Source organism: Dromiciops gliroides, chromosome 4, assembly GCF_019393635.1.
Source record: "Dromiciops gliroides isolate mDroGli1 chromosome 4, mDroGli1.pri, whole genome shotgun sequence".
In the NCBI taxonomy this organism is placed as follows: Eukaryota; Metazoa; Chordata; class Mammalia; order Microbiotheria; family Microbiotheriidae; genus Dromiciops; species Dromiciops gliroides.
Genome location: NC_057864.1, coordinates 268,534,754 through 268,550,819, shown reverse-complemented (window position 1 = coordinate 268,550,819; position 16,066 = coordinate 268,534,754). Strand labels below are relative to the sequence as shown.

At 36.7% G+C, this 16,066-nt stretch overlaps 1 protein-coding gene across 6 annotated transcripts in view; it reads right to left on the bottom strand.

Moving 5' to 3' along the window:
* The window catches only part of TFAP2D (transcription factor AP-2 delta), a 91,771-nt gene that overhangs the window by 57,116 nt on the left and 18,589 nt on the right, over nucleotides 1–16,066 (bottom strand). The window lies entirely within an intron of this gene.

The window sequence follows — 16,066 nt, the reverse complement described above, 5'->3', positions numbered from 1 at the left end:
TTCAGATTAACTTTTATTTAGACTTACTCCTTCATTTTGTAATGGTGAAGTCAATTTTTAATACAAGTGCAATGTTTACATTCTCCAGTAGATAGAACACTGGACCTGTAGTTAGGAAAACTCATCTTCCTGAGTTCAAATCTGGTCTCAGACACTTTCTAGCTGTGTGACCCTGGGTAAGTCACTTAAGCCTGTTTGTTTTAGTTTACACATCTTTAAAATGAGCTGGAGAATGAAATGGCAAACCACTCTAATATCTTTGTCAAAAAAAACTCAAACAGGGTCGCAAAGAATCAGACCCAACTTAACAAAAGTAACAAGATTTACATTTATCCCTATTTAATTTAAGCTTGTTTCATTTCGTCTAACCTTCTAGCCTTTTGAGGTCTTTTTAAATTTTGCTATGATAGCCACTGTATTAACTATCCCTTTCAACTTTTTGTTATCTGCAAGTATGATAGGGACATCATCTATGCCTTTGTCTGAGTCATCAACAAAACTCTTAAATAGCATAGAACCAAGGACAGTTTCCTGGGTAACTTTGTGATTCTCTGATCCTCTGACAAAATTATATCGACTCTATCCCAGGCACATAAGAATGGATCCTACTTTATTAAATGCCTTTAGTGAAAGGGGTTCTCCAATCTCCTTGCCTTTACCATTGCAGTATTTATCAAGCTTCACTAATCACTCCAATCTAGTTATTTCTTAGTTCCTCCTGCATAGAAAAGAGGATTCTTAATTAAAAAAAAATTTAATTCTCAGAACTTTTAGGTGACCTCTCATGACCCCTGTGTTAAGGAAATCTATTTTTAGAACTAGGATTTATGAGTTGATGCTCTGTTGGTTTTGTTTAATATACTATATTTCTGGGGCCCTAAAGCAGGGTAAAATTTTAGAAAAATTTAGAGAGGTACTGACAGATATGAAATGTAAAAAAAAAAGTGGTAATAACTAGGAATATAAGCTATAATATTTCCCCAACTGATTTAGAGATTTGATTATAATTTTAAATGCTTAATATAAGCAAAAGGATTGTGGAATAAAGTGATTTCTATTGTTGTTTAGTTAAAGATGATAATAACAGTAATAAATAATATATTAGCAGCCAGCATTTATATTATACTATAAGATTTTGCAAAGCACTTCTCAAATATTATCTGATTATGTCCTCACAACCCCGGGAGGCGGGTCCTATATTTTATTTATTTATCCTGTAAATAAATATTTTTTATTTAATATTTATGAAGATAATCACATCATCCACATTTTTACAGAGGTGAAAAATGGGGCTGATACAGGTTGAGTCAATTGCCAAGGGTCATACATGTAAGCAAGTATGTGAAGCAAGATTTGAACTAAGGTCTTCCTCTGACTTTAGGCCCAGCACTCCATACACGGTGCTACATATTTGATATGAGGAATTAAAATACTTTTGTCTATTATTTTTCTGCTAAACCTAGACATTTCAAAAATTGAGAAAAGCAGGACCTAAATCTTTCTAAGCAGCTAGGTGGCACAGTGGATAGAGGACTGGGCCTAGAATTAGGAGGACATCTTCCTGAGTGTAGATGAACTGGAGAAGGAAATGGCAAACCACTCCAATATCTTTGCCCCAAATGAGGTCACAAAGAGTTAGACAAGACTGAAAACAACTGAACAACAACAACGAATTTGTTTAGGATGTAGATTTGTTGAAGCATAAATGGTAAATGAAGAGAATTAATCAAAATTGAAGCATCTTTGTCCCCAGAAGAGCAAAGAAGACATGTTTTGTAGATTACTTTATAATAAATAACTCAGTAGCCTTTAATGATCGGCAATGTACTAGGAACAATAGTTCCCAATGTGTTAGTCCTTGTTCTATTGCTGTGTTAAATGATCATATATATAATCACTTATATCTATGCATATTTATATATTTTTATTTATAATATCATCTTTGACACTACCTAGGTGACCTTGGACAAGTGATTAAACCTTTCTGGATCTCAGTTTCTTCAACTATAACATAAGGAAGTTGGACTAGAGGGCTTCTCAGCTACCTTCTGGCTCTAGATCCATGATCCTATGAACACTGATTTATTTGGCAAAAACTAAGGATTTAATAAACTGCTCATTTATTGAGCAACTACTACTATCTGCAAGGTACTGCTGGAGAAAAAAAAAAGATGTATAAAATATGATTTCTGTACCTGAGGAACTCTTATATTTTTGTTCCTGTTCAATAGTTTTAGTTGTGTCTTACTCTTTGCAACCCCATTTGGGGCTTTCTTAGCAAAGATACTGGAATGGTTTGTCATTTCCTTCTCCAGCTTATTTTACAGATGAGGAAACTGAGGTAAACAGGATTAAGTTACTTGCCCAGGGTCACACAGGTAGTAAATATTTGAGACTGGTTTTGAACTCAGGTCTTTTGTGTGTGTATGTGTGTGTGGCAATTGGGGTTAAGTGACTTGCCCAGGGTCATACAGCTAGTAAGTGTCAAGTGTATGAGGCCAGATTTGAGAACTCAGGTCTTCTTGACCTCAAGCCTGGCTCCCTATCTATTGTGCTACGTAAGTGCTCTGAGGAACTTCTAGATTTGTACAAAAGAAAAAAAAAACAACTATTGTCAAATAGAATGTGGTCAAATACCATACAGGCATATACCATTGGAGTCTGAAGGTTGGAGAGGCTAAACCTGGCTGGAGGAATCAGTGAGGAGTCACGGATGAGGTGGCTTTTAGGTGACAGAGATGAGAGCATTGTGAAGACTAATGTAAGTAATGGTCAAGTATAAAACTGCAAAGTGGTATGATTGATGGAGAAAAGGTCTTAGAGTCAGGATCACCTCCCAAATCCCACCTTACACAGCTAGTTGATATAGGAGGACTTGGAGTCATTAAAACTTGAGTTCAATTCCTCCCTTAGATATTTACTAGTTATGTGATCCTGTCACAGAGTAAGCACTTAATATTAATACTTATTGATTGACTGACCCTGAGAGAGTGATTGAGGTTGACTCTCATTATTTGAAAAATGGGATAATAGTAGCAAACTCCCTTATAAAGTTATTGAGGATAAAATGAGGTAATATGGATAAAACACTTTGCAAATATTAAAGTACTTTATAAATATTAGCTGTATAAAATTGGCTATATGTAAATAGCAACTACGTGATCATGGTTAGGTCACTTAGCCTCTCAATGGCCCAGACAACTTGATAAGACTATAAGTCTCATTTTAGTAGCTGATCTATAGTAGAGGGAGGGTTTTTTGTTTGTTCGTTTGTTTTTCTTTAAGGAAATATCTTTTGCCACTGAAATTGTAGAACAGGATTCCTACCCCCATCTCGCTCCAAAAAAAGAATAAAGTAATTCATGGAGGTAAGATTTTAGATCATGATATGCTCATGAATTTTAAATGAGCAAAAACATGGAAACAGAAAATTCAGGCAGTGATATATTGATGAACAACCCAAATAATGTCCTTGTACTCAACAAATGTCAAAAGAGCTAGAGGAAGACCCCCAATTTTGTTGGCTTCCTTATGAAGAATTTGTGGAAAGTCACAGACAAGTTATGGTAGATAAGAAGACTTAGGAGAGTTTCTGTCAGCAACTGGTTTTGACAGGTAGCCCAACCTGTCTGGAAAATATAAAACTGGAAATAAAGGTTAGGATTTTATTTCAAAGTCTTTCTTCCTGCCATATTTTCATAGCTCTTTCAACCCCTTAACTGGTAAGAAGGTAAAAAATCAATAAAGAAAGATCATATTGGAGAAGGGCAGGGAGGAGAGAAAGCAAATAAAAAGAGTAATTATGGGATGCCCCCAAATAACATCTATTTGTGTCCATAATACAGTGGACATAAGCCATCTCTTGAGGGCATTGTGAAAACATATTCCATGATATATTAGAAAAGCATTTTATGCAGGCAAAACATGGAGATAAAATCACTAAGTCAGATTTTCTCAATTTTCACCCTACTCAAAAGTCCAAGAGTAGAAAGAATGTAATGAATGAAGGTAGATAAGAAGTCAGAAGACATGGATTTCAGTCTTGATTCTTGTACATACTGAATGCATGAACTTAGGTGAGTCATCTAATCCCTGTTAGTTGCTTTCTTAATAATAAAACAAATAAATAAAAATAATAAAAAATGTTCATATTTTTGCTTTTGCTGTTGTTGTTCAGTTGTTTTTCACTATCTGTGATCTTCTTGACAAAGGTAGTGATTTGTCCTTTCCTTCTCCAGTTCATTTTTACAGATGAAAAACTGAAGCAAATAGAGTTAAGTGACTTACCCAGGGTCACACAGCTAGTAAATGTCTGAGGCCAGATTTGAATTCAGGAAGTTGAGTTTTCCTGCCTCCAGGCCCAGTACTTTATTCACTGGGCCACCTACCTGCATATTTTCACTTAAAATTGAGGACACCATTTTCTTTTTTTGTTTGTTTTGGTTTTTGGTTTTTGGTGAGGCAATTGGGGTTAAGTGACTTGCCCAGGGTCACACAGCTACTAAGTGTCAAGTGTCTGAGGCAGGATTTGAACTCAGGTCCTCCTGAATCCAAGGTGCCACCTACCTGCCCCTGAGGACACCATTTTATAAATGGATTATTATTAATGACAAAAATAATTTCCTTTTTTGGTCTGGAGCTGAACACAGATTTTCTAACTCCAGAGTCAGTGCTTTTCCTGTGATGCCACACTTTACAAAGTGTGGCATCACAGAGTACACTCTGCCTAGACAGAAAAACATAACATGACTTTGCCTTGGAACAATAAGATGGATGCTCCCTAAAACCCCAAAGGCATGTAACCACCCTATTTTGCACTAAATACTGAGGCACTGTAAGGCTCAAGTGAGAGAATAGATACAAAGAATTTTGCAAACCATAAATAACAATGTAAATGCAAAGTTGCTGTGGTTGTAATCAGCCTAATTCCACCAGGCCTCTAATCTGATGATGACTTCATTCCTTCTATCTATACCTGCTGAGCTTAAGCAAAATGTATATATAGAACAATACAGGAGGGTGATGGGAAATGTTTAATAACCAGTCTCTACCAGGTTGGGGGTGGGGTGGGAACAGGACCTGTGTTCAAAGCCCATCTCTGATGCTTATGACATGTATAACCTTGGACAAGTCTCTTCACCTCCTCCAACCTCCACCTTTTTAGCTCCCTCTTTCATAAAATGAAATTCTCTAGCTGATTTCTCAGATCCCTTTCAGCTCTAGTTCTCCAATCCTAAGTAGCCTTGCATCAAAACAAGGAGTGAATAGGAGTGTTTAAATAGCTTTTGTGCCAGGTTCCTAGGCACTCCAGAGGAGATCAGCACCTAGGCCTACTCTAGGCAAGCACATATATAGCTGTCTCCTAGGAAACAAACAAACAAAAAAAAAAAAACAGGTAGTCACAGGTCAGAAAAGATGCATCTTAGAATTAGAAGAGGGTAGCTCTTTTACCCCAGGCAAGGCTGGCTCCAGGCAATTTAAATAAAGTTCATCACACCTTAGTGCTTCTCAGAGAGCTGACACCCACATCAGGTACATCATTCAAGTCTTTCCTCCTGGACCACATACTGTCCTGCACCCAATAAGTAATTATCAGCTCATTCCATTCTCTCAGAATCCTCCAAGAAAACCTGCTAAAGTGAAAAACTAACTACAGTTATCCCTTCCATACAGAGGGAGTTAGGGACATGGCATTTCCTCAAAATGAATAATCTGAGTAAAATGTTTTGGCCCTCCCTTCATACCAGAAAAGAAGTCTGAATGATCGTGGTATTAAAATATAAAATATGCTTAATTATACACTACTATATATATATATATGCATTGCTGAGTTTCTAAACTTTTTCTGTGTCATCAGCTTTTTCTTGTATCATCTGCAGCTTCTGCAAATCTCTCCTAAAAATTCCCATTTAATTTTATATGTTGACCCTAGAGATATAGAAACTGAAATGGGAAAAGTCTTGATGTAGAAGGTATATTGGTACATTGGGTGACAATGGTTCTCTGTTTTATTCCCCAAATATATACACAGTACCTTTATTTTAAGAGAACTTTAATGTGTTTATTAAGGTAAGAGCTTCAGAAACTGGAGGATGGGAGTGAGGGGAGTTGAGATTTGTGGACACTAGGATTTGTAGCATGTACCTGGGTGGTAAGGTATTATCCCTATTTCAAAGATGAGAAAAAATGAGGCAGACAGAAAGTTGATTGCCCAGGGTTCACATGGCTAGGAAGTACTTGAGGTTGGATTTGAATTTGGATTATCCTTAAGGCAGGTGCAGAGCTCTCTTTCCTCAACATCACTTAGATGCCTCATTAGCTATCAAGTCATTCTAAGCATAAACCTAGAGTATTTGAAGACCTTTTACAATGTGGCCACTTTCTGCCTCTCTAGTCTTCATATAGACATTTCTCTACATCACTAACTCTACTGCCCAGTCACGTTGGCCTACTGCTCCTTGTCCACCATACTGCATTTCTCATGTCTTCCTTTGCACTGGCTGTTTCCTATTCCTGAAATATACTTCCTCCTCATTTCCACCTCTTAGAATCCTTGGTTGCCTTTTTAGGCCAGCTCAGGCATTAACTTCTATGGAAATCTTTTCCTGATTCCCTCAAATGCTAGTGCTGTCCCTTCAAAATACCCTGTATTCCTTCTTATAAACATAGGAAAGACTAAGGTCCTTGTAAGCTCCTTGAAGAAAGGCTCTGTTTCACTACAGATTTTGGATCTGTAGCACCTGCCACAGTGGGGGCCATATAGTGGCCACTTAATACTTGTTGACTGATTGATTGTAGTACTCCAAAGGAAGTGTTGCTTATGCATGGAAGATATCTTGAGCATGTAGAATACTAGTCACATATAGAAAAGTTGTCAAATAGCTCTTGGGCTGCAACCTGATCCACAGCACTTGGGTGGACCTCAACTAGATTAAAATGTAATTGGGATCTACTTAACAAAATAAATATAAAAATTGAACAGAACATAGATGATGTTAATATGACATCTTCTATGTCATTATTTGGTCTCATGTATTATTTGATGGTCCTCATTTCTACTTGAGTTCACAGGGTTCATAGGCTATTGATATCATGTATTTTCTTGTTAGTTGTCATATTTTCAACATAAAATTTAATGTCATTTTTTTTAACCTCTAGAAACCTTGGGAGGGAAAAAGAGGCCTATTAGAAAATAAATTAATTCTGTGTCAAATAATTTTCTTTTAAATCTATTACTAGTTATGTTTTTTAAAAAGGAGATTTTATAGAAATAATGAAGACCATAGCCAATCAATGAGTGACATTTAGAGGGGTAGCCTAGGGGAAGTAGGTAAAAGGTTGAAGCCAGAAGGAGGAAGACCTTGGGTTAAAGTCTGATGCTTTTTTTTAGCGGAGTCACTTAGTTTCTTCATCTGCAAAATGGAAATAGTGATTATCTGTTTTACTTCTCTAGTGAGGTTATTGTGAGACTCAGATGAGATAGTTTTTAAAATAGTAAGCATTTAAAAAATAATTTTAAGATAAATTTAAAAATAATAAACATTTTAAGATAATTTTGTAATAATAAATAGCAACTTGTTAATTAAAATGTTCAGAATAGTGACACCTATAACTATTAATTTGCATAAACATAAATTTCCTGCTTCATTTAATTCCAAATCTATCTAATTTCGGATCTGGAGGAGAGAGGAAAGGTTTGAAGTTATTTTTTCTTCTCCCCTTATAACCTAAAGCTCAGCTTACCAGGTAAGGCTTTTGAAGCAGAACAAACAGGGATGAATGACTGCTCTCCCTTCCTGGCAGTGTCTGAGAACTGACTGAGCCACTTGGCTTGATTGAAAGGGACAGTGGCTGGGACTGACTGACTGGATGGAGACCTGGAGAGACCCACTGAACAAAGCAGACTGCTTACCTAGACAGCCTTTTGCTGGCAGGAGCAAAAAACCACCTAAAGCTCTTTTGAGTTTCCTGATGGTAAAGTGTGATCCAGAATAAAGGCAGAGATTATAGCTCAAGCACTAGCCTCTTCCTCCCTCCCTGCCCCACCTAGTTTTTCCCTTGATCAGATTCTGCAGCCAAGAAATGCTAATATGCTGTCATCTAGAGATGTTATTTTTAAGCAAATACCACTAATGCTTGTCAGTTGCGACTTACTCCAAGAAGCTTTCCCTGACCACCATTCCAGCCCAGGTGAAAATGACCTCTTTTTTTCCTCAAGCTCAGTTTCAAGGGTCAATTCCCAGTGAAACTTTTCTTAACTCTTTTCCCACCCCCTACCATGCTACTGCATGGCTCTGGAGGAGAGAATGAGGTGGGTGACATATCACAGCCCTCCCTGACTTAAAATCCAATTCAGTGCAAGTCAAGACATCACCCTGATGTCATAGTCCTTTTCAAGAATGAAGGACCACCACCAACAAGACCAGATAACCATTCAGCTGTTTTGTATGTATTTACGTGAATATGTGTTCCCTGCACTGAGAGAATGTAAACTCCTTGAGAGAACAGACTATTTCATGTTTGGCATTGTATACCCAAAGCTTAGCTCAGTGCCTGACTCAGAATAGGTCCGTAATCAAATTCATGTTGATTGGTTCTTTTGACAATCCCTTAATCTGAAGTTTTGTTTTGTTTTTACTGTTTTCTCTCAAATTTTTCTAATAGGACTTAGAATATCTCCTTTGTCTCTTTCCCCCTTTTGACTTTTATTTCCCGAAGGACATGTACCCTCCAAATTTTAATATTTTTTTTCATCTCTAGCACTTCACATAATTCCTAGTCCGAAATAGGCACTTAATAATGGCTTGTTGTATTGCATTGAAGTCATCCAGAAGTGGGGCAGCTGCATGGTGCAGGGGATAGAGTGCTGGCCCTGGAGTCAGGAGGGCCCAAGTTAAAATCTGGCCTCAGATATTTACTAGTTGTGTGACTGTGGGCAAATCCCTTAACCCAGTTTGCTCATCTGTAAATTGAGCCTGAGAAGGAAATGGCAAACCACTCCAGTATCTTTGTCAAGAAAACCCCAAATGGGATAATGAAGAGTCAAACCCAACTGAAAGCTGACTGAACAAATTGTGTTGTGTTCCTCTGAGAAAAAGATTATAGCTAGTAGAAGTTTATGCTTCAAAAATTTGGTGGGGAGGAAGTGTAATGAGAGGGGAGGAGGGTATACTTTCAGATCCTGGAGGTGTGGAGGGAGGTTAACTGAGGGCGTTTTGAGGGATTTGGTCCTTAGTCTAAGGAATCACTCAGTTGACCAATGTGTCTGAGCTTTGATAAAAGAGTTGTTATAAATTTTGTTCTTAGCCACAGTCATATACTTCCAGGGCTGTGCCGGTAAATGTTTAACAATGGGATCTGAGGTGGGGAGAGAAGATGTATGATACTTTTTAAAGTTTAATCTGCATTATTGACATTGTCTCCATCACTTATTTAAGTCTAGATAGTCAACAAAACAATAAATCAAGTGCTAATTTGTAACATTTGCTGATTTTCCAGGTATAAATCCTCACACTTAAAATTTAACAGTGGACTCTGGAGCTAGTTGGAGCTAGCTGTAGTACACTCCTGGATACTTCCCAGGGGGCAGGGGCTCAGAAAGAGGCTTCTCTTTCAAACACTCTTGAAGCTTTCACTCAACCTATCTCAGTGTCTATGTATGTTTATTCTGGAAAACAAAGGTGGTTGGGAAGGGGAGAACTGCAGAGGAGAATGTCTGGCTATGAACTCGTCACATTTCTAAAAACCATCAATCAACTCCAAAAAGGTTAATCATATCAGCGACCACAGATCATAGGATCACAGATTTAAAGCTGAAAGGGATCTCAGAGGTTATCTAGTCTAATCTTTTTTTAAAACAGATGAGGGAACTGAAATCTAAAGTTAAGTGAGTTGCTTAAGGTCACACAGCTAGTAAGACGAAGAGCCAGAAAATGAACACAAGTCCTGTGTATCTAAATTCATGTGCTTTTTCTACCATTCCAAATCAGAGGGTGGCAATTGCAGAAATCGACAGAACAGAATCATACCACATGGACTACTATACTACCACCAGGGGCCAGGTGTCATCTAGATGCTTTAAATCCTGTCAGGGATGGAAAGGAGATGCAAGTTCTCTATGTTGGGAGGGGTTGCTAAGTAGACCCTGATCCCCATAGATAGTTTCCTTGAGGAATTCAGGGTAAGGATCCTGATCAGTTCTGTTCAAGTGGAAGAATCAAGTACTTCTCCAATCTCTTCTCTATTCCCTTAAAAAAACATAATTAAAACATTTTCTCAAAGTTCAAATTTTGAGCACTGTTAATATCTTAGTTCTATGTTACTTCTATCTCTCTATCTCTGCAATTGCTTTCTGACCTTACCTCTGATTCTGACAGTGCAATTCTTGATCTTTCAGTCTCCAGGTTGGAAAGAGTGAGTTAGTGGAATATGATGGAGTAGGAAAGAGGCCAAATGATAGAAGTTTCAGGGTTACAGAAGGAAAATCATTAAAAAGTGCTCTCTGCCCTGTTCCAGTAGTTGAAACACTGTTCCAAGTGTTGAAACTGTTTTTAAGATAGAATCAGTTTGTCAACAAGGGGGGGAAATGCTGTAGGGCATAGTATTAGAAGAGGATTCAGATAACTATAGGTATTAGGACCCAGTGATTAGCACAGTGCTTGACAATAGCTGCTTAATAAGTGCCTTTTGATTAATTTATTGATTGATTTTTCTCTCTGCCTTGACTCACTAATGCTGTCTATGAAGCTAACTAGTCTATTTCATCAATTCAGTCAAGTATCGTGACAATTTCATGAAATAAATAAAACTAATTATTTTTTAGTATACAGGAAAAAACCCACAATGCCTTAGTACCAAAATCTACAAAGCAGTTCTTATAGATTTCCCCCCCTTTCAACCACATGTCTGGGCAGTCAGGTGCTACTGTTCACTGTAGTGAATTGTGCATTGGAATCAGAAAGTACTGAGTTCAAATTCTGTTGTAGGTATGACCCTCATTAAGTTATAACTTCTATCAACCTCAGTTTCCTTATCTATAACATAGGGAAAATAATAGCTGCCTTACAAGGTTATGGGAAGGACCAAATGAAATGTATGTAACTTACTTTGCAAATCTTAAACAAATACATGTCATTATGATTATTAATTAAATGTGTATATGTTTTAGGGTATATGCACAGATTTAAGCTAAGTGAGGAATACTTTAGACCCCAGATTCAATTAATTTAACAGATTCAGATATTGAATTGAATCAGATAAAATATTTGCTGATCAGTGTACTAGGTATTGGGTAGATGTGAAGACATAGCCTTTGGACTCAAAATGTTTATTATGGCTTAGGAAGAGCAGCAGAACTATTCAGGATGTCCCAAACATCTTTGTGCAGGTTAATTCAACAAAACTTAAATCTGTGCTGAGATTTTTGGGACAGTTTGTTTTATAGAAATAGTGTGAATTATTTCTAAAATGCTTTAAAAGAGCTTTCTGAGCACGTAAAAGTATTTTAGGAAACAATCACTACTGGAAAATATATGGCTACTTGATAAGAAAACCAATAGAATAGAACTTAGTGATAAAGAACCCCCTTAATTGATATACTAAGACTATATTTACTTATCTGACAGAGAATTTAAAGCAAAGTGAAAGTTGAAAAACATTAAAGTAAAGCTATTTATTATCTCAGAAACTAGAAAGGTTTTAGGAATATTTGACATTATATGGAAATGGGGATCTATCATGCTTAGGTACCAGTTTATAATTAGGTGATGCTTCCACATACTTACTATTTTCTATATATCAGGAAATTGCTTTTTCTTTCTTTTCTTTTCTTTCCTTTTTTTAAGGAAATTGTTCTTTCAACAATAGATTTCCTAAGTGGATTTGCATTGCTCTAATGGGTTAAGACCAAGTTCAGATGAATTGGGTTTTAGGCTTGGGGAAAGAAGGATTTGGACCAGCTGTGTGATTTAATTTTTAGAGAGTCCTATAATAAGAGAATTAAATACCCTTCACCAATGCAAATTAACATATTTTCTGTAATTTTTACTCTTATAGAGTTGTTTGGACACTGAAAAAGTTAAGTGACCTACCCAGGGTCACACTGTCTGCCAGAGGTGGGGCTTGAACCTAGGTCTTCCTTACTCTCCCTACTATGCTACCCAGTTTCTCATATGATATGCAAAATGATGAAAAATTTTTGTTATTGATGAGTTTGCATTATAATGTACTTCACTATTCTATGGATTTTGTTTAGTGTCACACATACATAGATGAGCTCTCCCACTCTACCAAGTAAAATCTGTCCTTATTATCCATGCATAAATATTATAATGCAGTTCTGCCACAATAGCAAGGACAATAAAAATGTAGCAAATTTTTACCCATGGAATGGGAAGAGGAGGTCACTATGATCTTAGGGAGGGACAAAAAAGCATAGTGGCAAGGGTAGGGGCCAGGTAACATTGATGTTCAGGAATGATAACAAAAGGCTCAAGTTAGCAAATAGTCAGAGTTGGGAGGGCATATGAAATTAAGTATTTGAAACATAGATAATAACTTTCACTTCTAAGTAATATAGAAAACTTGAGTTACTTATTATCTATTGGCTACTAGGCAGTTCCTTCTCCCACAAATTGAGCAAAAGCCAGGAGGGAAAAATAAACATGGAGGATGCCATTTAACAATAACAACGTTGTTTTCTCTTAGACAAAAGCATTTTTTAAAAGAGGATAATGAATTCTTTTGATCTGCTATAGATAAAAATGATGCCAATAGATTGCTTAATAACCTCCTTGCAAAAACAAAACAAAACAAACAAACTGAAAAACAAAAACAAAAAAAGTATTTCCCCAAATGCTGTTAAAATTGGATTTTCAGAAGTGGTTAAGAGAAAGTTGATATCTTAAGTCCAAAACAAGTACTCAAAAACATTATATGTGTGTGTATGTACACACACACACACACACACACACATTATAATGAAACCATCCAGGCCTTAAAAAACACCATAATATTCTCACATATTAAATTTTGGCAGCTTTCTAAATATGGGCATGTGTAGATCCTGGTCATAATCAGAGAGATATGGAAGCAATGCCAATTCGATTCCACAATTCCCTTGAATTTTTTAGACATTACAGTTTTAAGGAGATATAATCATAAGTAAGCCAAGATAATTGCAACAGCTATGTCTCTAGATGTTATGTCTTTGGATATCTTTAGCACTCAAAAGAGGCATGTGAAAATAGGCAACAAGTATGACAGCTTTAAAATGATAAAAATAAAACAAATACAATTTAAAGATATCTGATTTAGGTCTATTGTCATCTCAGAAAAACCTAGGTCTCAAAGTCACATAACGGGGAGGTTGGCAATTCCACCTTTCTAGAAGATCAGTAAATCATATTCAGTCAACCGTTAACTTGTATAAGTCCAAAGTCATCTGTAGGAATTTAAATAGTGTAAGCATAAAGTTGGGTAGCTAGGCTCTTCAGTGGATAGAGCACTGGGCTTGGGATCAAGAAGACCTGAGTTCAAATACAGTCTCAGACAGTTACTAGCTATGTAATCCTGGGCAAGTCACTTAAACCTGTTTTCCTCAGTTTCCTCATCTGTAAAATGATTTGGAGAAGGAAATGCAAACCACTCTATTATCTTTGTCAAGAAAACCCCAAATGAGGTCCTAAAAAGTTGGACATGGGGGCAGCTAGATGGCGCAGTGGATAGAGCACTGGCCCTGGAGTCAGGAGTACCTGAGTTCAAATCCGGCCTCAGACACTTAACACTTACTAGCTCTGTGACCTTGGGCGAGTCACAATTGCCTCACTAAAAAAAAAAAAAAAAGTTGGACATGGCTGAAATGGTTGAACAACAGCAAGGAGCATAAGGTAGAAGGAGGGACAGATTCTTTGTCTGGAAAGAAGCAACCAGCTGACACTATCAATTGAATCCTAATCCAGAGATTAAAAAAATATTCCCCAAAAGTGTAGTCAACAACAATGAAGGAGGATCCTCCCCCCAATCTATTATTAAATTTGAGCCTATTTTTACTTGTCATCTCCTTGCTTTTCAAATGTTAAACCACTCCCAATTTCCTAAGATGCCCCATAGAAATCATGAAGTGCTTTTGGGGTATAATGGAAAGAATAAAAAAGATCCCCTTGTCATCATATATCTCCTCCACAATCCTGGCATACATGATGCCTGACATCCCACCATCAAATATTCACTTTTTTGCATCCCGAAGTTTTTCATTTGAATGATGGACCATGAAGAGCACTACCCTGAGCTTTAACACCTAAAATTTATTTGATAAATAACTAAGAACAAATCTTGGACCAGGACCTAAGTATGAAACCTGAAGTACCTTGAAATGGAGGTTGGGAGAATGAAAAGGCAAAAGCCTGCACATTAATTTGGCTTAGGATGGTACAGGAGCCCAATGCTTCACAAATACAGCATTAAAGAATATGTTAGGGGCAGCTAGGTGGCACAGTGGATAAAGCACTGGCCCTGGATTCAGGAGGACCTGAGTTCAAATGTGACCTCAGATACTTGACACTTACTAGCTTTACCCTGGGCAAAAAAAAAAGTGCCATATACAAAGACATATACATAAATTTGTATATATGCATATATAGATAGCTATATGTGCATATACCTATATTTATAGGAATAGCTGTGGAATATCCTTTCCATGTCTAAGAATGGCTAATAATCCTGTCATGGATAGCAACAAGCAAATGGACTATTTCTGTGATTCTCCTTTGATTTCCATCCCAAAATCCTCTTGCATAGGAATCATCTTTACCATTTCAGTGTCAATATATATACACATACACAAAATATCATCCCTGAACATACCAGTGGGTATGTTCCTGATAGCAAAAGATCCTGAAAACAAAATCACCAAAGAAATGGGAATCATGGTTGTACGCCAACTGTTTCTTTTTATGTAATATGATCAGTATTGCCCATTACCATTCTAAATAAATTAAGATGCCATTAAAAAGTGAATTTCAGGGGGCCAGCTAGGTGGTGCAGTGGACAAAGCACTGGCCCTGGATTCTCCTGACCTAAGTTCAAATTTGACCTCAGACACTTGACACTTACTAGCTGTGTGACCCTGGGCAAGTCACTTAACCCTCACTGCCCCCCCCCAAAATTCATGTGCTAATAGTAAAAAAAAAAGTTTGTGAACAATTGATTTTGGCATTTTCCTTATTTACTAATTCCAATAGGAAGAATCAATAGCTAGTTAGAATGTAAAGGAAGAAAAAAGAATTAATTCACATTATATTTGGGGCAAAGACTGGTGCTGCTATTATATCTTTTCTTTTTTTTTTTTTTAAATAAGACCACTATTATATCTTATACATAAAAATGTAATCTTTCTAGATTGCAACATAGACCAAGAGCATGCTATATTACGGTCATTTTGTTCTTTAAAAGTCCAAAGCAGCACCAAGAGTAAGAAGCTTTTTTGTTTGTTTCTAGAGGTTTCGATGGTTTTTAGGAGAATGGAATAGAGATCAAAGTAATAAGAAGAAAATGTTTTCTTTCTGCTGCCATAGGAAGAAGAAGATAATAAAAGATAAATGATTGCTGCTCAGAAGGACCAGGATAGTGTTTGGATGATGGAATGAGGGAGAAACTACTCTGTTACTGTTGTTGTTGTTGTTGTTTGCTTCTGGTTTCTCTGCTGATAATGCAGATCTTTTGATTGGAAAAGATGGAATAAAAATAGTGGATAATTGAAACCCAAGTAAAGAAAATCCAAGTAAGAAAGTGCCTAACTGCCTTCAATGAGATCAATTCACCAGGTCTCAACAAATGATATCTCGGGGTACTGAAAGATTTGACATATGGGATTCTCTGATTCTATTACTGAATTATATTAATTTAACACTCATTTCCTTTTGCCCTTCCCCAATGTCATTCAATAAAACTATGCAGCAAGAGATGTCTACTGAAATTTAAGAGAAATCTTTCTACAACGAATCTAATAACCCTTTAGAAGGAATACTTTTATCATATGAATGGCTTGCTTCTAATGGAAATGAATTAA